General features: G+C 46.4%; 10 non-coding genes across 10 annotated transcripts; all 10 read left to right on the forward strand.

The window, feature by feature from the left end:
* The first annotated feature begins 1,075 nt into the window (after window positions 1-1,075).
* LOC142732806 (U2 spliceosomal RNA) lies at window positions 1,076-1,266 on the forward strand. Its single transcript, XR_012879668.1, has one exon. It is a non-coding gene; the product is annotated as a U2 spliceosomal RNA (small nuclear RNA).
* A 1,301-nt stretch (window positions 1,267-2,567) lies between these two features.
* On the forward strand, window positions 2,568-2,758 carry LOC142732807 (U2 spliceosomal RNA). The gene has a single exon (XR_012879669.1). It is a non-coding gene; the product is annotated as a U2 spliceosomal RNA (small nuclear RNA).
* Window positions 2,759-4,059: 1,301 nt separating this feature from the next.
* LOC142732808 (U2 spliceosomal RNA) lies at window positions 4,060-4,250 on the forward strand. The gene has a single exon (XR_012879670.1). It is a non-coding gene; the product is annotated as a U2 spliceosomal RNA (small nuclear RNA).
* A 6,147-nt stretch (window positions 4,251-10,397) lies between these two features.
* LOC142732837 (U2 spliceosomal RNA) lies at window positions 10,398-10,588 on the forward strand. The gene has a single exon (XR_012879696.1). It is a non-coding gene; the product is annotated as a U2 spliceosomal RNA (small nuclear RNA).
* Window positions 10,589-11,889: 1,301 nt separating this feature from the next.
* On the forward strand, window positions 11,890-12,080 carry LOC142732809 (U2 spliceosomal RNA). Its single transcript, XR_012879671.1, has one exon. It is a non-coding gene; the product is annotated as a U2 spliceosomal RNA (small nuclear RNA).
* Window positions 12,081-13,369: 1,289 nt separating this feature from the next.
* LOC142732812 (U2 spliceosomal RNA) lies at window positions 13,370-13,560 on the forward strand. The gene has a single exon (XR_012879673.1). It is a non-coding gene; the product is annotated as a U2 spliceosomal RNA (small nuclear RNA).
* Window positions 13,561-14,861: 1,301 nt separating this feature from the next.
* LOC142732813 (U2 spliceosomal RNA) lies at window positions 14,862-15,052 on the forward strand. The gene has a single exon (XR_012879674.1). It is a non-coding gene; the product is annotated as a U2 spliceosomal RNA (small nuclear RNA).
* A 1,301-nt stretch (window positions 15,053-16,353) lies between these two features.
* LOC142732814 (U2 spliceosomal RNA) lies at window positions 16,354-16,544 on the forward strand. Its single transcript, XR_012879675.1, has one exon. It is a non-coding gene; the product is annotated as a U2 spliceosomal RNA (small nuclear RNA).
* A 1,301-nt stretch (window positions 16,545-17,845) lies between these two features.
* On the forward strand, window positions 17,846-18,036 carry LOC142732815 (U2 spliceosomal RNA). The gene has a single exon (XR_012879676.1). It is a non-coding gene; the product is annotated as a U2 spliceosomal RNA (small nuclear RNA).
* Window positions 18,037-19,337: 1,301 nt separating this feature from the next.
* LOC142732816 (U2 spliceosomal RNA) lies at window positions 19,338-19,528 on the forward strand. Its single transcript, XR_012879677.1, has one exon. It is a non-coding gene; the product is annotated as a U2 spliceosomal RNA (small nuclear RNA).
* Window positions 19,529-21,111: the final 1,583 nt, after the last annotated feature.

The raw sequence follows: 21,111 nt of genomic DNA on the forward strand, positions 1-21,111 counted from the left end.
TTCACATTGGAACAGCTCATTCACCTTCCTTGTCTTCTCTCCGCCCTCCCTCCTAGGTAGGTTAAAGAGCTGCACCTGAGCCAGCCACTGATTGATGCAGCACCACAGTCAAATAGCGGAGTGGAGTAGGGGAACAGCAAACAGCCATTAAAGCCGCCCGCCCGCCCGCCCGCCCGCCTGCCTGCCTGCCTGCCTGCCTGCCCGCCACAATGGACCTACCTGTGTACACTACATGGATGTGATGGAATGTACTGTCGTCCCTACATTTCAAGAAGAAGTAAGAATTGCAGTTGCAACAAAGCCTTGCTTGCCTACAAAGAGAGCAGCAATTTGGATTTGTTACTATGTTACCTAGAAGAATAACAAACTGTGCAAGGATGGAGGTTGTAGGAGCAAAGAGAAGTTGTCTGTAAAGTTGGTGGATGCTTATTTTCCATTTTGCAGTCCCTTGTCTCCCTCTTGTGGCCTCCTGGAGGCAAATAAATGTGCAAAAAAAAGACAGCCTGGCGGCCGGCTGTTGCAGTGTTGCCCTCTCAGGCAACACTGAGTGACTGACTGAGCCGCACCGTCTTATATAAAGTTCAGACGGAACTTTGCACGTGTCATAGTGGAGCCCTCAGGATTCCAGAGCCAGCTTTCTGACATCATAATGGGGCCTGCCTCAGAGATAAAAGCCTGGGCCCAGGCAGTGTTGGTCAGTGCTGCTCAGCAGGCAGCACCGGACTGGACTGGATTAAAGCTGATACAAGGTGTGAAGGAACAAGGGGTGGCTGTGGGCATGCACTTGCTGCCGCTGCCAGTGTTTATCTGCATGGCAGGAGGGCATTTGGGCGTTGCCAGGAAGGCGTTTTTATGTAGATTCCTCCTCTTTCAGCACTGCATTGTGGTGCAAGCAAAAGAAGCAAATCCTGTGTAGCTTCCTCTCCGGCCTTTATTCACCTCCCGCTTAGTAGCTGTAAATGTGTGTGAGCCTGCAGGGCCCCATGGAATTGCCTAGGAGTAGGCTGAATCAATCGCTGCAAGGGGTGAACAGCAGTATGGGACAGGCTCGGGCAAGGCAAGGGCCGCTCGGGTTATCGCTTCTCGGCCTTTTGGCTAAGATCAAGTGTAGTATCTGTTCTTATCAGTTTAATATCTGATACGTCCCCTATCTGGGGACCATATATTAAATGGATTTTTAGAACAGGGAGATGGAAATAGAGCTTGCTCTGTCCACTCCACGCATTGACCTGGTATTGCAGTATTTCCAGGACCGGTGCACCCTTCCCTTATGTGTTGACTAAAATCAGATTCCAAAAGTGCTATTTGTGTTTGCTATTGTTTTTGTCTTTCTGATGGGATCTCCCCTTTTAATCCCATTATTTCAACACCTGTTGGACAATGCATTTGTACAGTCATGTGTGATAATGAGCTCATTTATTAAATGCAATTAATTAATACATTGCCACCTCTTGTTGTGTGTGTGTCTTCTGTGTTTCTGTGTTTCCGGCATTTCACATTGGAACAGCTCATTCACCTTCCTTGTCTTCTCTCCGCCCTCCCTCCTAGGTAGGTTAAAGAGCTGCACCTGAGCCAGCCACTGATTGATGCAGCACCACAGTCAAATAGCGGAGTGGAGTAGGGGAACAGCAAACAGCCATTAAAGCCGCCCGCCCGCCCGCCCGCCCGCCTGCCTGCCTGCCTGCCTGCCTGCCCGCCACAATGGACCTACCTGTGTACACTACATGGATGTGATGGAATGTACTGTCGTCCCTACATTTCAAGAAGAAGTAAGAATTGCAGTTGCAACAAAGCCTTGCTTGCCTACAAAGAGAGCAGCAATTTGGATTTGTTACTATGTTACCTAGAAGAATAACAAACTGTGCAAGGATGGAGGTTGTAGGAGCAAAGAGAAGTTGTCTGTAAAGTTGGTGGATGCTTATTTTCCATTTTGCAGTCCCTTGTCTCCCTCTTGTGGCCTCCTGGAGGCAAATAAATGTGCAAAAAAAAGACAGCCTGGCGGCCGGCTGTTGCAGTGTTGCCCTCTCAGGCAACACTGAGTGACTGACTGAGCCGCACCGTCTTATATAAAGTTCAGACGGAACTTTGCACGTGTCATAGTGGAGCCCTCAGGATTCCAGAGCCAGCTTTCTGACATCATAATGGGGCCTGCCTCAGAGATAAAAGCCTGGGCCCAGGCAGTGTTGGTCAGTGCTGCTCAGCAGGCAGCACCGGACTGGACTGGATTAAAGCTGATACAAGGTGTGAAGGAACAAGGGGTGGCTGTGGGCATGCACTTGCTGCCGCTGCCAGTGTTTATCTGCATGGCAGGAGGGCATTTGGGCGTTGCCAGGAAGGCGTTTTTATGTAGATTCCTCCTCTTTCAGCACTGCATTGTGGTGCAAGCAAAAGAAGCAAATCCTGTGTAGCTTCCTCTCCGGCCTTTATTCACCTCCCGCTTAGTAGCTGTAAATGTGTGTGAGCCTGCAGGGCCCCATGGAATTGCCTAGGAGTAGGCTGAATCAATCGCTGCAAGGGGTGAACAGCAGTATGGGACAGGCTCGGGCAAGGCAAGGGCCGCTCGGGTTATCGCTTCTCGGCCTTTTGGCTAAGATCAAGTGTAGTATCTGTTCTTATCAGTTTAATATCTGATACGTCCCCTATCTGGGGACCATATATTAAATGGATTTTTAGAACAGGGAGATGGAAATAGAGCTTGCTCTGTCCACTCCACGCATTGACCTGGTATTGCAGTATTTCCAGGACCGGTGCACCCTTCCCTTATGTGTTGACTAAAATCAGATTCCAAAAGTGCTATTTGTGTTTGCTATTGTTTTTGTCTTTCTGATGGGATCTCCCCTTTTAATCCCATTATTTCAACACCTGTTGGACAATGCATTTGTACAGTCATGTGTGATAATGAGCTCATTTATTAAATGCAATTAATTAATACATTGCCACCTCTTGTTGTGTGTGTGTCTTCTGTGTTTCTGTGTTTCCGGCATTTCACATTGGAACAGCTCATTCACCTTCCTTGTCTTCTCTCCGCCCTCCCTCCTAGGTAGGTTAAAGAGCTGCACCTGAGCCAGCCACTGATTGATGCAGCACCACAGTCAAATAGCGGAGTGGAGTAGGGGAACAGCAAACAGCCATTAAAGCCGCCCGCCCGCCCGCCCGCCCGCCTGCCTGCCTGCCTGCCTGCCTGCCCGCCACAATGGACCTACCTGTGTACACTACATGGATGTGATGGAATGTACTGTCGTCCCTACATTTCAAGAAGAAGTAAGAATTGCAGTTGCAACAAAGCCTTGCTTGCCTACAAAGAGAGCAGCAATTTGGATTTGTTACTATGTTACCTAGAAGAATAACAAACTGTGCAAGGATGGAGGTTGTAGGAGCAAAGAGAAGTTGTCTGTAAAGTTGGTGGATGCTTATTTTCCATTTTGCAGTCCCTTGTCTCCCTCTTGTGGCCTCCTGGAGGCAAATAAATGTGCAAAAAAAAGACAGCCTGGCGGCCGGCTGTTGCAGTGTTGCCCTCTCAGGCAACACTGAGTGACTGACTGAGCCGCACCGTCTTATATAAAGTTCAGACGGAACTTTGCACGTGTCATAGTGGAGCCCTCAGGATTCCAGAGCCAGCTTTCTGACATCATAATGGGGCCTGCCTCAGAGATAAAAGCCTGGGCCCAGGCAGTGTTGGTCAGTGCTGCTCAGCAGGCAGCACCGGACTGGACTGGATTAAAGCTGATACAAGGTGTGAAGGAACAAGGGGTGGCTGTGGGCATGCACTTGCTGCCGCTGCCAGTGTTTATCTGCATGGCAGGAGGGCATTTGGGCGTTGCCAGGAAGGCGTTTTTATGTAGATTCCTCCTCTTTCAGCACTGCATTGTGGTGCAAGCAAAAGAAGCAAATCCTGTGTAGCTTCCTCTCCGGCCTTTATTCACCTCCCGCTTAGTAGCTGTAAATGTGTGTGAGCCTGCAGGGCCCCATGGAATTGCCTAGGAGTAGGCTGAATCAATCGCTGCAAGGGGTGAACAGCAGTATGGGACAGGCTCGGGCAAGGCAAGGGCCGCTCGGGTTATCGCTTCTCGGCCTTTTGGCTAAGATCAAGTGTAGTATCTGTTCTTATCAGTTTAATATCTGATACGTCCCCTATCTGGGGACCATATATTAAATGGATTTTTAGAACAGGGAGATGGAAATAGAGCTTGCTCTGTCCACTCCACGCATTGACCTGGTATTGCAGTATTTCCAGGACCGGTGCACCCTTCCCTTATGTGTTGACTAAAATCAGATTCCAAAAGTGCTATTTGTGTTTGCTATTGTTTTTGTCTTTCTGATGGGATCTCCCCTTTTAATCCCATTATTTCAACACCTGTTGGACAATGCATTTGTACAGTCATGTGTGATAATGAGCTCATTTATTAAATGCAATTAATTAATACATTGCCACCTCTTGTTGTGTGTGTGTCTTCTGTGTTTCTGTGTTTCCGGCATTTCACATTGGAACAGCTCATTCACCTTCCTTGTCTTCTCTCCGCCCTCCCTCCTAGGTAGGTTAAAGAGCTGCACCTGAGCCAGCCACTGATTGATGCAGCACCACAGTCAAATAGCGGAGTGGAGTAGGGGAACAGCAAACAGCCATTAAAGCCGCCCGCCCGCCCGCCCGCCCGCCTGCCTGCCTGCCTGCCTGCCTGCCCGCCACAATGGACCTACCTGTGTACACTACATGGATGTGATGGAATGTACTGTCGTCCCTACATTTCAAGAAGAAGTAAGAATTGCAGTTGCAACAAAGCCTTGCTTGCCTACAAAGAGAGCAGCAATTTGGATTTGTTACTATGTTACCTAGAAGAATAACAAACTGTGCAAGGATGGAGGTTGTAGGAGCAAAGAGAAGTTGTCTGTAAAGTTGGTGGATGCTTATTTTCCATTTTGCAGTCCCTTGTCTCCCTCTTGTGGCCTCCTGGAGGCAAATAAATGTGCAAAAAAAAGACAGCCTGGCGGCCGGCTGTTGCAGTGTTGCCCTCTCAGGCAACACTGAGTGACTGACTGAGCCGCACCGTCTTATATAAAGTTCAGACGGAACTTTGCACGTGTCATAGTGGAGCCCTCAGGATTCCAGAGCCAGCTTTCTGACATCATAATGGGGCCTGCCTCAGAGATAAAAGCCTGGGCCCAGGCAGTGTTGGTCAGTGCTGCTCAGCAGGCAGCACCGGACTGGACTGGATTAAAGCTGATACAAGGTGTGAAGGAACAAGGGGTGGCTGTGGGCATGCACTTGCTGCCGCTGCCAGTGTTTATCTGCATGGCAGGAGGGCATTTGGGCGTTGCCAGGAAGGCGTTTTTATGTAGATTCCTCCTCTTTCAGCACTGCATTGTGGTGCAAGCAAAAGAAGCAAATCCTGTGTAGCTTCCTCTCCGGCCTTTATTCACCTCCCGCTTAGTAGCTGTAAATGTGTGTGAGCCTGCAGGGCCCCATGGAATTGCCTAGGAGTAGGCTGAATCAATCGCTGCAAGGGGTGAACAGCAGTATGGGACAGGCTCGGGCAAGGCAAGGGCCGCTCGGGTTATCGCTTCTCGGCCTTCTGGCTAAGCTCAAGTGGTTTAGCTAGGGGGACCTTGGGAGTACGCTCTTCCTTCGGCCTTGTGGCATCGGCAGCTTGCTGTCTTAAGCCACCTGCTGCTATAGGGGGAAGACTACGAACAAGACCGAAAAGGCGATCGATCATCATGGGTGTGATCATCCGTTATATTTCAGCCGGCGAAGCGCGGATTCGTTTTTCCTTTCGATTTGAAGTGGAGGAGAGCAAGGTGGATCGGTTCCAGTTACCTTACTTCGTGAGAGAAATCCTTTACAAGATCTTGTTGGTGAAGAAGGAGACCATCGTTTGCCTGAGGGATTCCAGGAAAGGAGCCTACATTTTGACTTTGGATTCTATTTCTGCCTGCCAAAATTTATTTGAGGTACTCAAGACCTGCAAAGAGAACCCGGAGCTCGATGGACTGACCGTAACCATTCTTTATTCTGGTGGGGATGTGCCTTTGGTGGTATGTATGTATAACCCTTTTGTGCCTGTGGAGGACATTGCTTTGTTTCTGAGAAAATACTGCATTAGCATAAAATATTCGCATAAGGTCATGAACTCGGAAGATTTGTGGACTGGCAAACACAAGTTTTTTGTTAAATTGGCTGGAGATCCAGGTGGTGTTGGGGGACTGTGTCATCCACCATCAAACTTTTCCATTGGGCGTGACAAGGGATATCTCTTTTACCCAGAGATGCCTCTGTTTTGCAGGAAGTGTAAGAAATTTGGCCACACTGCAGATGGTTGTGAAAGTCCGGCTGTCTTTTGTGGTCGCTGTAATAAAGAAGGTCATCTGTCTAAGGACTGCAGCACAATGGTCTGTAATGTTTGTGGAGAAGAAGGTCATGCCTTTAAGGACTGCAGTATGCGTACGTCCAGATCTTGGGCTGATCGAGTGGCTGGAAGGAGTGGCGCTGTCCAGGTTGGGCTCCCTACTGCGGACCCAGGGGGGAGTAATCAACCTGAGCAGCCAAAACTACTTGCAGAGAAGCCAACTGTGAAAATCAAGACCGGGGTGGAGCTTGTGGGGCACTCTGCTGCTGCAGCTGAGGTGGGGAGGGCACTCCCTGCTGAGGCTGTAGCTGATGGAAAGCCCAGATCAAGTGAGGAAGCCATGGAAGTCGCCTCAAGGGAAACAAAACGCAAGAAAGGCAAAAAAGACGGGGAGGAGCAACCCCTGGGAGTTAAAAGACCCTCAAAGATGAGTGCAGAAGAAATTGATACATGTCAGTTAATGTCAAGGCCTCTAATACCACTAATGTCAGCGTCTGATCCTTTCAACATTGAGGATTTTGTAAGTCCAGAGTCACTATTGGGCTTTATATCCGAAAGTTCGAGCTCCAGCTGATAAAATCATCTATTAGATGGCATCTTTAAAATATGCCTCACTTAATGTGAGAAGTTTGAAGAGCCCCACTCGGAGGGCTGCTTTATTTAAGTATTTGGAGTCTGTGGACTGTTCTATTTATTTTTTACAGGAATGTGCAATTGATCACAGCCCAAATTACAGTGATATCCGGAAGGACTGGACTATTGGGCCATCAGTCTGGTCTGGAGATAACATAAATAAAAATTCGGGTGTTGGGGTTTTATTTAGAGGTTCAGATATACAAATATTGTCATATTTTGAGATTGTTCCTGGGAGAGCTCTACAGGTGAATGTCAAGTATAATGGGTTAGAGATCAAGTTGATAAATGTATATGCTTCACCTGAGAAACAAGAAAGGGCTGATTTGCTTAATGATATGCAAGTTTTTATCCCAGGCCCAACACCGATTCTAATGGCTGGTGATTTTAATTGTAATATGAGTGGTGAACAGCGTGAGAGTAGAAGTGTACATGTGAGAACGGATAAAACAGAGAAACAACTTAAAAATTTTACAATAGATTTTAATCTCTCTGATATGTGGAAGAGTTTACATCCCAATGACCCTGGATATACTTGGGAGAATAATGTCTGTAAATCTAGAATAGATTTTGTTTTAATATCAGATAGTGTTAAATTGAATAATATTTCTCTTTTATCTAACATATTCTCAGATCATAAATTGTTGTATGCACATGTCACTTTACCTGGCCTGGAGAAAGGAAGAGGAGTCTGGAAACTCAATACTACATTGCTGGAAGATATGCAAATTAAAAATGAGTTTATTCTTGTTTATAAAAAATGGAGGTTGGGTCAGTCTAGATACGAGAGTATTCTGGCATGGTGGGAGGAGGTAAAGAAATGGATAAAACAGTTTTTTATTAGGAAAGGGATGCAAAAGGCCAGGGAAAAAAAACAGTGGTTTAAAGTATTGAACACAAAAATGCAGACGTATTACAGGTTAAAACAAGAGGGTCTAGAAATGGATGATGTTATTGCAATGACAAAAAGTGATATCAAGAATGCGATAAGTGCAAAAGGTAAGGAGGTGATTTTTAATGCAAAAGTGCAATGTTTAGAAAATGATGAGAAATGTTCAAGGTTTTTCTTTAAAAAAGTGGTGGAAAATAAAGGAATGATTGTCGAGATGGAAGGTAAGAAGACAAATGACGAGATTTTAGTAGAAGCGCAGAAGTTTTATCAGGATCTTTTTAATAAAAAAACAATTGACCATTCTTTTACTGAAGACCTTTTAAATGCTATGGATTTAAAACTTGAGAACTCTGATCAGGAAAGTCTATGTGAGAGTGTGAGTTTACCAGAACTGTTGAGTGTGTTTAAAAGTTTCTCTAAGGGGAAAACACCAGGCTCTGACGGATTACCCGTGGAGTTTTACTTATGCTTCTGGTCTATCTTAAAAGATGATCTTATAAGTGTTTTTAAAAACGCTTTTTCATGTAAAATTTTGCCGGCCTCCTGGCGTGATGGAGTAGTTACTCTGATTTTTAAGAAAGGTGATAGGACAAAATTGGAGAACTGGAGACCTATAACCTTATTAAATGTGGATTACAAAGTGTTAGCAAAGGTCTTAGTAAATAGGATGAAAAAAGTGATCTCCAAAGTAATTCACAGTGACCAGGTATGTGGAGTGCCAGGGAGGAAAGTAAGTGATCATCTTAATCTTATCAGAGACGTTTTATGGTATCAGAAACAATGCAAACAGAGAATGGCGATTTTATCTTTAGATTTTCAAAAGGCCTATGATAGGGTCTCGCATGAATTTTTATTGATGGTCTTAAAAAGAATGTGCTTTCCTGATTTTATTATTGAAAGAATTGCGCTTTTATATAAAAATTGTGTTAGTCGTATTTTAGTAAATGGTTTTCTGTCTCAAGAAGTGTTTTTGCAATCAGGAGTTAAACAAGGATGCCCGCTTTCCCCGATACTTTTTATATGTACAATAGAGCCACTTTTAACCCTTTTAAGGAAAGATAAGTTTATTAAAGGTGTGCCAATTCCTGGGAGTGGAGGACAAAGTGTCAAGACTATAGCCTATATGGACGATGTTAACATTTTTTGCACAAATGAATCATCCTTGAAACGTGCAATAAGGCAAACTGAATACTTTTGTGAGGGTTCTGCCTTTAGATTAAACAAAGAGAAATGTGATTGCTTTGCAATAGGGGAATGGTGCAATACAGAAGTACAAGTGCAATATAATAAGATCAAGATTCTAGGGATTATCTTTGATAGTGGGAATAATGGGGATGAAAGTTGGTCTATAGTGAAAGAGAAAGTACAAAAGAAGATTAGTTTTTGGAAAATGAGAAAATTAACTATTGAGGGGAAGATACTTATTATGAAATCTCTGCTTTTACCTATAATGTTATATCTAAGCATGGTTTTCCCACCAAAAGAATGCACTTTAAAGTTTTTAAATAAGATTTGTTTTAATTTTATATGGAGTTCAAAAATGGATAAAATTAAAAGAGAGGTTATGTTTACAGCAAAGAAATTGGGAGGTAAAGATGTACCAAACATTAAGAGGTTTTTATATGTGAAATTCTTTTCTATGTGTTTTAATGGCCTACACGGCCATAGTTATTGGTCGTATTTTCTAAGATATGCTGCTGGTCATATTTTTAGGAAAAGAAAATGGATAACCTTGTCTTTAACATCGCCTGTTCTATATGTTCCCCCAATTCATTATGCTATTTTAGAAAGAATTATTCGTATGTATGATATTAGTGGTTTTGATGCAAATGTTTTAAGTAATACAAGAAAATTAAATTTGGAAGTTAGGAAGAATGAACAACTATCAATGGTTTTAAATTATTCTGTTGAAAGGACTCAAAAAATATGGAGAATGACCAATATGGCTTTCCTGTCAAATGAACTCAAGGACTTAGCATGGCAAATTGTACACCAATGTTTACCTACCAGAGATTTTCAACATAAGAGAAGGCTAGTTAGAACTGCAAAATGTACGAGAGCAGGATGTTTTAATGATGAGACAGTTCTACATTTATTTTGGAATTGTTTTTATGCTCAAAATGTTTGGCGTTATATTGGTTCTCTGTTGAAATTTGTATCCGATCTTAATGTTTTGAATCATGAAGTAATACTATATGGTGTTTTTAATGTCCCGACAAATGAAAAGAGTCGAGTTCTATGGATTACTGTAAATTGTATAAAGATGGCATTGTGGAAAGTTCGAAACATCTTGCTTTTTAAACATGATTCCATTACAGAGAAGGACTGTATTAAGTTGGCTCTTAGCGAGATGTATGTTTTTTATCTCCTGGACAAAAAAAGGTTGGGACTGAGGAAAGCAAAGAGCCTTTGGAATATTCATCTATGGAATATGCTTCTGCAAGATTAAGTTGCTCTTCTGATGTCAGGACTTTGATGTTCTTTGTTCTTATCTGTTGTTCATGTTTTGGAAAATTCTTCTGATATAATGTATTGTATTTTCTGAATAATTCAATAAAAAAGTAAAAAATCTGTTCTTATCAGTTTAATATCTGATACGTCCCCTATCTGGGGACCATATATTAAATGGATTTTTAGAACAGGGAGATGGAAATAGAGCTTGCTCTGTCCACTCCACGCATTGACCTGGTATTGCAGTATTTCCAGGACCGGTGCACCCTTCCCTTATGTGTTGACTAAAATCAGATTCCAAAAGTGCTATTTGTGTTTGCTATTGTTTTTGTCTTTCTGATGGGATCTCCCCTTTTAATCCCATTATTTCAACACCTGTTGGACAATGCATTTGTACAGTCATGTGTGATAATGAGCTCATTTATTAAATGCAATTAATTAATACATTGCCACCTCTTGTTGTGTGTGTGTCTTCTGTGTTTCTGTGTTTCCGGCATTTCACATTGGAACAGCTCATTCACCTTCCTTGTCTTCTCTCCGCCCTCCCTCCTAGGTAGGTTAAAGAGCTGCACCTGAGCCAGCCACTGATTGATGCAGCACCACAGTCAAATAGCGGAGTGGAGTAGGGGAACAGCAAACAGCCATTAAAGCCGCCCGCCCGCCCGCCCGCCCGCCTGCCTGCCTGCCTGCCTGCCTGCCCGCCACAATGGACCTACCTGTGTACACTACATGGATGTGATGGAATGTACTGTCGTCCCTACATTTCAAGAAGAAGTAAGAATTGCAGTTGCAACAAAGCCTTGCTTGCCTACAAAGAGAGCAGCAATTTGGATTTGTTACTATGTTACCTAGAAGAATAACAAACTGTGCAAGGATGGAGGTTGTAGGAGCAAAGAGAAGTTGTCTGTAAAGTTGGTGGATGCTTATTTTCCATTTTGCAGTCCCTTGTCTCCCTCTTGTGGCCTCCTGGAGGCAAATAAATGTGCAAAAAAAAGACAGCCTGGCGGCCGGCTGTTGCAGTGTTGCCCTCTCAGGCAACACTGAGTGACTGACTGAGCCGCACCGTCTTATATAAAGTTCAGACGGAACTTTGCACGTGTCATAGTGGAGCCCTCAGGATTCCAGAGCCAGCTTTCTGACATCATAATGGGGCCTGCCTCAGAGATAAAAGCCTGGGCCCAGGCAGTGTTGGTCAGTGCTGCTCAGCAGGCAGCACCGGACTGGACTGGATTAAAGCTGATACAAGGTGTGAAGGAACAAGGGGTGGCTGTGGGCATGCACTTGCTGCCGCTGCCAGTGTTTATCTGCATGGCAGGAGGGCATTTGGGCGTTGCCAGGAAGGCGTTTTTATGTAGATTCCTCCTCTTTCAGCACTGCATTGTGGTGCAAGCAAAAGAAGCAAATCCTGTGTAGCTTCCTCTCCGGCCTTTATTCACCTCCCGCTTAGTAGCTGTAAATGTGTGTGAGCCTGCAGGGCCCCATGGAATTGCCTAGGAGTAGGCTGAATCAATCGCTGCAAGGGGTGAACAGCAGTATGGGACAGGCTCGGGCAAGGCAAGGGCCGCTCGGGTTATCGCTTCTCGGCCTTTTGGCTAAGATCAAGTGTAGTATCTGTTCTTATCAGTTTAATATCTGATACGTCCCCTATCTGGGGACCATATATTAAATGGATTTTTAGAACAGGGAGATGGAAATAGAGCTTGCTCTGTCCACTCCACGCATTGACCTGGTATTGCAGTATTTCCAGGACCGGTGCACCCTTCCCTTATGTGTTGACTAAAATCAGATTCCAAAAGTGCTATTTGTGTTTGCTATTGTTTTTGTCTTTCTGATGGGATCTCCCCTTTTAATCCCATTATTTCAACACCTGTTGGACAATGCATTTGTACAGTCATGTGTGATAATGAGCTCATTTATTAAATGCAATTAATTAATACATTGCCACCTCTTGTTGTGTGTGTGTCTTCTGTGTTTCTGTGTTTCCGGCATTTCACATTGGAACAGCTCATTCACCTTCCTTGTCTTCTCTCCGCCCTCCCTCCTAGGTAGGTTAAAGAGCTGCACCTGAGCCAGCCACTGATTGATGCAGCACCACAGTCAAATAGCGGAGTGGAGTAGGGGAACAGCAAACAGCCATTAAAGCCGCCCGCCCGCCTGCCTGCCTGCCTGCCTGCCTGCCCGCCACAATGGACCTACCTGTGTACACTACATGGATGTGATGGAATGTACTGTCGTCCCTACATTTCAAGAAGAAGTAAGAATTGCAGTTGCAACAAAGCCTTGCTTGCCTACAAAGAGAGCAGCAATTTGGATTTGTTACTATGTTACCTAGAAGAATAACAAACTGTGCAAGGATGGAGGTTGTAGGAGCAAAGAGAAGTTGTCTGTAAAGTTGGTGGATGCTTATTTTCCATTTTGCAGTCCCTTGTCTCCCTCTTGTGGCCTCCTGGAGGCAAATAAATGTGCAAAAAAAAGACAGCCTGGCGGCCGGCTGTTGCAGTGTTGCCCTCTCAGGCAACACTGAGTGACTGACTGAGCCGCACCGTCTTATATAAAGTTCAGACGGAACTTTGCACGTGTCATAGTGGAGCCCTCAGGATTCCAGAGCCAGCTTTCTGACATCATAATGGGGCCTGCCTCAGAGATAAAAGCCTGGGCCCAGGCAGTGTTGGTCAGTGCTGCTCAGCAGGCAGCACCGGACTGGACTGGATTAAAGCTGATACAAGGTGTGAAGGAACAAGGGGTGGCTGTGGGCATGCACTTGCTGCCGCTGCCAGTGTTTATCTGCATGGCAGGAGGGCATTTGGGCGTTGCCAGGAAGGCGTTTTTATGTAGATTCCTCCTCTTTCAGCACTGCATTGTGGTGCAAGCAAAAGAAGCAAATCCTGTGTAGCTTCCTCTCCGGCCTTTATTCACCTCCCGCTTAGTAGCTGTAAATGTGTGTGAGCCTGCAGGGCCCCATGGAATTGCCTAGGAGTAGGCTGAATCAATCGCTGCAAGGGGTGAACAGCAGTATGGGACAGGCTCGGGCAAGGCAAGGGCCGCTCGGGTTATCGCTTCTCGGCCTTTTGGCTAAGATCAAGTGTAGTATCTGTTCTTATCAGTTTAATATCTGATACGTCCCCTATCTGGGGACCATATATTAAATGGATTTTTAGAACAGGGAGATGGAAATAGAGCTTGCTCTGTCCACTCCACGCATTGACCTGGTATTGCAGTATTTCCAGGACCGGTGCACCCTTCCCTTATGTGTTGACTAAAATCAGATTCCAAAAGTGCTATTTGTGTTTGCTATTGTTTTTGTCTTTCTGATGGGATCTCCCCTTTTAATCCCATTATTTCAACACCTGTTGGACAATGCATTTGTACAGTCATGTGTGATAATGAGCTCATTTATTAAATGCAATTAATTAATACATTGCCACCTCTTGTTGTGTGTGTGTCTTCTGTGTTTCTGTGTTTCCGGCATTTCACATTGGAACAGCTCATTCACCTTCCTTGTCTTCTCTCCGCCCTCCCTCCTAGGTAGGTTAAAGAGCTGCACCTGAGCCAGCCACTGATTGATGCAGCACCACAGTCAAATAGCGGAGTGGAGTAGGGGAACAGCAAACAGCCATTAAAGCCGCCCGCCCGCCCGCCCGCCCGCCTGCCTGCCTGCCTGCCTGCCTGCCCGCCACAATGGACCTACCTGTGTACACTACATGGATGTGATGGAATGTACTGTCGTCCCTACATTTCAAGAAGAAGTAAGAATTGCAGTTGCAACAAAGCCTTGCTTGCCTACAAAGAGAGCAGCAATTTGGATTTGTTACTATGTTACCTAGAAGAATAACAAACTGTGCAAGGATGGAGGTTGTAGGAGCAAAGAGAAGTTGTCTGTAAAGTTGGTGGATGCTTATTTTCCATTTTGCAGTCCCTTGTCTCCCTCTTGTGGCCTCCTGGAGGCAAATAAATGTGCAAAAAAAAGACAGCCTGGCGGCCGGCTGTTGCAGTGTTGCCCTCTCAGGCAACACTGAGTGACTGACTGAGCCGCACCGTCTTATATAAAGTTCAGACGGAACTTTGCACGTGTCATAGTGGAGCCCTCAGGATTCCAGAGCCAGCTTTCTGACATCATAATGGGGCCTGCCTCAGAGATAAAAGCCTGGGCCCAGGCAGTGTTGGTCAGTGCTGCTCAGCAGGCAGCACCGGACTGGACTGGATTAAAGCTGATACAAGGTGTGAAGGAACAAGGGGTGGCTGTGGGCATGCACTTGCTGCCGCTGCCAGTGTTTATCTGCATGGCAGGAGGGCATTTGGGCGTTGCCAGGAAGGCGTTTTTATGTAGATTCCTCCTCTTTCAGCACTGCATTGTGGTGCAAGCAAAAGAAGCAAATCCTGTGTAGCTTCCTCTCCGGCCTTTATTCACCTCCCGCTTAGTAGCTGTAAATGTGTGTGAGCCTGCAGGGCCCCATGGAATTGCCTAGGAGTAGGCTGAATCAATCGCTGCAAGGGGTGAACAGCAGTATGGGACAGGCTCGGGCAAGGCAAGGGCCGCTCGGGTTATCGCTTCTCGGCCTTTTGGCTAAGATCAAGTGTAGTATCTGTTCTTATCAGTTTAATATCTGATACGTCCCCTATCTGGGGACCATATATTAAATGGATTTTTAGAACAGGGAGATGGAAATAGAGCTTGCTCTGTCCACTCCACGCATTGACCTGGTATTGCAGTATTTCCAGGACCGGTGCACCCTTCCCTTATGTGTTGACTAAAATCAGATTCCAAAAGTGCTATTTGTGTTTGCTATTGTTTTTGTCTTTCTGATGGGATCTCCCCTTTTAATCCCATTATTTCAACACCTGTTGGACAATGCATTTGTACAGTCATGTGTGATAATGAGCTCATTTATTAAATGCAATTAATTAATACATTGCCACCTCTTGTTGTGTGTGTGTCTTCTGTGTTTCTGTGTTTCCGGCATTTCACATTGGAACAGCTCATTCACCTTCCTTGTCTTCTCTCCGCCCTCCCTCCTAGGTAGGTTAAAGAGCTGCACCTGAGCCAGCCACTGATTGATGCAGCACCACAGTCAAATAGCGGAGTGGAGTAGGGGAACAGCAAACAGCCATTAAAGCCGCCCGCCCGCCCGCCCGCCCGCCTGCCTGCCTGCCTGCCTGCCTGCCCGCCACAATGGACCTACCTGTGTACACTACATGGATGTGATGGAATGTACTGTCGTCCCTACATTTCAAGAAGAAGTAAGAATTGCAGTTGCAACAAAGCCTTGCTTGCCTACAAAGAGAGCAGCAATTTGGATTTGTTACTATGTTACCTAGAAGAATAACAAACTGTGCAAGGATGGAGGTTGTAGGAGCAAAGAGAAGTTGTCTGTAAAGTTGGTGGATGCTTATTTTCCATTTTGCAGTCCCTTGTCTCCCTCTTGTGGCCTCCTGGAGGCAAATAAATGTGCAAAAAAAAGACAGCCTGGCGGCCGGCTGTTGCAGTGTTGCCCTCTCAGGCAACACTGAGTGACTGACTGAGCCGCACCGTCTTATATAAAGTTCAGACGGAACTTTGCACGTGTCATAGTGGAGCCCTCAGGATTCCAGAGCCAGCTTTCTGACATCATAATGGGGCCTGCCTCAGAGATAAAAGCCTGGGCCCAGGCAGTGTTGGTCAGTGCTGCTCAGCAGGCAGCACCGGACTGGACTGGATTAAAGCTGATACAAGGTGTGAAGGAACAAGGGGTGGCTGTGGGCATGCACTTGCTGCCGCTGCCAGTGTTTATCTGCATGGCAGGAGGGCATTTGGGCGTTGCCAGGAAGGCGTTTTTATGTAGATTCCTCCTCTTTCAGCACTGCATTGTGGTGCAAGCAAAAGAAGCAAATCCTGTGTAGCTTCCTCTCCGGCCTTTATTCACCTCCCGCTTAGTAGCTGTAAATGTGTGTGAGCCTGCAGGGCCCCATGGAATTGCCTAGGAGTAGGCTGAATCAATCGCTGCAAGGGGTGAACAGCAGTATGGGACAGGCTCGGGCAAGGCAAGGGCCGCTCGGGTTATCGCTTCTCGGCCTTTTGGCTAAGATCAAGTGTAGTATCTGTTCTTATCAGTTTAATATCTGATACGTCCCCTATCTGGGGACCATATATTAAATGGATTTTTAGAACAGGGAGATGGAAATAGAGCTTGCTCTGTCCACTCCACGCATTGACCTGGTATTGCAGTATTTCCAGGACCGGTGCACCCTTCCCTTATGTGTTGACTAAAATCAGATTCCAAAAGTGCTATTTGTGTTTGCTATTGTTTTTGTCTTTCTGATGGGATCTCCCCTTTTAATCCCATTATTTCAACACCTGTTGGACAATGCATTTGTACAGTCATGTGTGATAATGAGCTCATTTATTAAATGCAATTAATTAATACATTGCCACCTCTTGTTGTGTGTGTGTCTTCTGTGTTTCTGTGTTTCCGGCATTTCACATTGGAACAGCTCATTCACCTTCCTTGTCTTCTCTCCGCCCTCCCTCCTAGGTAGGTTAAAGAGCTGCACCTGAGCCAGCCACTGATTGATGCAGCACCACAGTCAAATAGCGGAGTGGAGTAGGGGAACAGCAAACAGCCATTAAAGCCGCCCGCCCGCCCGCCCGCCCGCCTGCCTGCCTGCCTGCCTGCCTGCCCGCCACAATGGACCTACCTGTGTACACTACATGGATGTGATGGAATGTACTGTCGTCCCTACATTTCAAGAAGAAGTAAGAATTGCAGTTGCAACAAAGCCTTGCTTGCCTACAAAGAGAGCAGCAATTTGGATTTGTTACTATGTTACCTAGAAGAATAACAAACTGTGCAAGGATGGAGGTTGTAGGAGCAAAGAGAAGTTGTCTGTAAAGTTGGTGGATGCTTATTTTCCATTTTGCAGTCCCTTGTCTCCCTCTTGTGGCCTCCTGGAGGCAAATAAATGTGCAAAAAAAAGACAGCCTGGCGGCCGGCTGTTGCAGTGTTGCCCTCTCAGGCAACACTGAGTGACTGACTGAGCCGCACCGTCTTATATAAAGTTCAGACGGAACTTTGCACGTGTCATAGTGGAGCCCTCAGGATTCCAGAGCCAGCTTTCTGACATCATAATGGGGCCTGCCTCAGAGATAAAAGCCTGGGCCCAGGCAGTGTTGGTCAGTGCTGCTCAGCAGGCAGCACCGGACTGGACTGGATTAAAGCTGATACAAGGTGTGAAGGAACAAGGGGTGGCTGTGGGCATGCACTTGCTGCCGCTGCCAGTGTTTATCTGCATGGCAGGAGGGCATTTGGGCGTTGCCAGGAAGGCGTTTTTATGTAGATTCCTCCTCTTTCAGCACTGCATTGTGGTGCAAGCAAAAGAAGCAAATCCTGTGTAGCTTCCTCTCCGGCCTTTATTCACCTCCCGCTTAGTAGCTGTAAATGTGTGTGAGCCTGCAGGGCCCCATGGAATTGCCTAGGAGTAGGCTGAATCAATCGCTGCAAGGGGTGAACAGCAGTATGGGACAGGCTCGGGCAAGGCAAGGGCCGCTCGGGTTATCGCTTCTCGGCCTTTTGGCTAAGATCAAGTGTAGTATCTGTTCTTATCAGTTTAATATCTGATACGTCCCCTATCTGGGGACCATATATTAAATGGATTTTTAGAACAGGGAGATGGAAATAGAGCTTGCTCTGTCCACTCCACGCATTGACCTGGTATTGCAGTATTTCCAGGACCGGTGCACCCTTCCCTTATGTGTTGACTAAAATCAGATTCCAAAAGTGCTATTTGTGTTTGCTATTGTTTTTGTCTTTCTGATGGGATCTCCCCTTTTAATCCCATTATTTCAACACCTGTTGGACAATGCATTTGTACAGTCATGTGTGATAATGAGCTCATTTATTAAATGCAATTAATTAATACATTGCCACCTCTTGTTGTGTGTGTGTCTTCTGTGTTTCTGTGTTTCCGGCATTTCACATTGGAACAGCTCATTCACCTTCCTTGTCTTCTCTCCGCCCTCCCTCCTAGGTAGGTTAAAGAGCTGCACCTGAGCCAGCCACTGATTGATGCAGCACCACAGTCAAATAGCGGAGTGGAGTAGGGGAACAGCAAACAGCCATTAAAGCCGCCCGCCCGCCCGCCCGCCCGCCTGCCTGCCTGCCTGCCTGCCTGCCCGCCACAATGGACCTACCTGTGTACACTACATGGATGTGATGGAATGTACTGTCGTCCCTACATTTCAAGAAGAAGTAAGAATTGCAGTTGCAACAAAGCCTTGCTTGCCTACAAAGAGAGCAGCAATTTGGATTTGTTACTATGTTACCTAGAAGAATAACAAACTGTGCAAGGATGGAGGTTGTAGGAGCAAAGAGAAGTTGTCTGTAAAGTTGGTGGATGCTTATTTTCCATTTTGCAGTCCCTTGTCTCCCTCTTGTGGCCTCCTGGAGGCAAATAAATGTGCAAAAAAAAGACAGCCTGGCGGCCGGCTGTTGCAGTGTTGCCCTCTCAGGCAACACTGAGTGACTGACTGAGCCGCACCGTCTTATATAAAGTTCAGACGGAACTTTGCACGTGTCATAGTGGAGCCCTCAGGATTCCAGAGCCAGCTTTCTGACATCATAATGGGGCCTGCCTCAGAGATAAAAGCCTGGGCCCAGGCAGTGTTGGTCAGTGCTGCTCAGCAGGCAGCACCGGACTGGACTGGATTAAAGCTGATACAAGGTGTGAAGGAACAAGGGGTGGCTGTGGGCATGCACTTGCTGCCGCTGCCAGTGTTTATCTGCATGGCAGGAGGGCATTTGGGCGTTGCCAGGAAGGCGTTTTTATGTAGATTCCTCCTCTTTCAGCACTGCATTGTGGTGCAAGCAAAAGAAGCAAATCCTGTGTAGCTTCCTCTCCGGCCTTTATTCACCTCCCGCTTAGTAGCTGTAAATGTGTGTGAGCCTGCAGGGCCCCATGGAATTGCCTAGGAGTAGGCTGAATCAATCGCTGCAAGGGGTGAACAGCAGTATGGGACAGGCTCGGGCAAGGCAAGGGCCGCTCGGGTTATCGCTTCTCGGCCTTTTGGCTAAGATCAAGTGTAGTATCTGTTCTTATCAGTTTAATATCTGATACGTCCCCTATCTGGGGACCATATATTAAATGGATTTTTAGAACAGGGAGATGGAAATAGAGCTTGCTCTGTCCACTCCACGCATTGACCTGGTATTGCAGTATTTCCAGGACCGGTGCACCCTTCCCTTATGTGTTGACTAAAATCAGATTCCAAAAGTGCTATTTGTGTTTGCTATTGTTTTTGTCTTTCTGATGGGATCTCCCCTTTTAATCCCATTATTTCAACACCTGTTGGACAATGCATTTGTACAGTCATGTGTGATAATGAGCTCATTTATTAAATGCAATTAATTAATACATTGCCACCTCTTGTTGTGTGTGTGTCTTCTGTGTTTCTGTGTTTCCGGCATTTCACATTGGAACAGCTCATTCACCTTCCTTGTCTTCTCTCCGCCCTCCCTCCTAGGTAGGTTAAAGAGCTGCACCTGAGCCAGCCACTGATTGATGCAGCACCACAGTCAAATAGCGGAGTGGAGTAGGGGAACAGCAAACAGCCATTAAAGCCGCCCGCCCGCCCGCCCGCCCGCCTGCCTGCCTGCCTGCCTGCCTGCCCGCCACAATGGACCTACCTGTGTACACTACATGGATGTGATGGAATGTACTGTCGTCCCTACATTTCAAGAAGAAGTAAGAATTGCAGTTGCAACAAAGCCTTGCTTGCCTACAAAGAGAGCAGCAATTTGGATTTGTTACTATGTTACCTAGAAGAATAACAAACTGTGCAAGGATGGAGGTTGTAGGAGCAAAGAGAAGTTGTCTGTAAAGTTGGTGGATGCTTATTTTCCATTTTGCAGTCCCTTGTCTCCCTCTTGTGGCCTCCTGGAGGCAAATAAATGTGCAAAAAAAAGACAGCCTGGCGGCCGGCTGTTGCAGTGTTGCCCTCTCAGGCAACACTGAGTGACTGACTGAGCCGCACCGTCTTATATAAAGTTCAGACGGAACTTTGCACGTGTCATAGTGGAGCCCTCAGGATTCCAGAGCCAGCTTTCTGACATCATAATGGGGCCTGCCTCAGAGATAAAAGCCTGGGCCCAGGCAGTGTTGGTCAGTGCTGCTCAGCAGGCAGCACCGGACTGGACTGGATTAAAGCTGATACAAGGTGTGAAGGAACAAGGGGTGGCTGTGGGCATGCACTTGCTGCCGCTGCCAGTGTTTATCTGCATGGCAGGAGGGCATTTGGGCGTTGCCAGGAAGGCGTTTTTATGTAGATTCCTCCTCTTTCAGCACTGCATTGTGGTGCAAGCAAAAGAAGCAAATCCTGTGTAGCTTCCTCTCCGGCCTTTATTCACCTCCCGCTTAGTAGCTGTAAATGTGTGTGAGCCTGCAGGGCCCCATGGAATTGCCTAGGAGTAGGCTGAATCAATCGCTGCAAGGGGTGAACAGCAGTATGGGACAGGCTCGGGCAAGGCAAGGGCCGCTCGGGTTATCGCTTCTCGGCCTTTTGGCTAAGCTCAAGTGGCTAACCAGAGGCGTCCAGTGCTGAACTCTCGGCCCTGCAGCATCGCCCTTTGGGGCTTAAGCTGCTTGTTGCTATAGGGAGACAGCCAGTGGCAGGAAGGCGATCGACAATGGGCGTAATTGTGCGCCATGCTAAGGCCGGGGAAACCCGGGTCAAATATGGAATTCGTATTGAAGTGGATGCTGGATTGGAGAAAACCCTGGATATGCGATATTTGGTACGCAATGTCGTTTTTGGAATTTTGAAGG

This window comes from Rhinoderma darwinii, unplaced genomic scaffold, assembly GCF_050947455.1.
Source record: "Rhinoderma darwinii isolate aRhiDar2 unplaced genomic scaffold, aRhiDar2.hap1 Scaffold_913, whole genome shotgun sequence".
Lineage (NCBI taxonomy): Eukaryota > Metazoa > Chordata > Amphibia > Anura > Rhinodermatidae > Rhinoderma > Rhinoderma darwinii.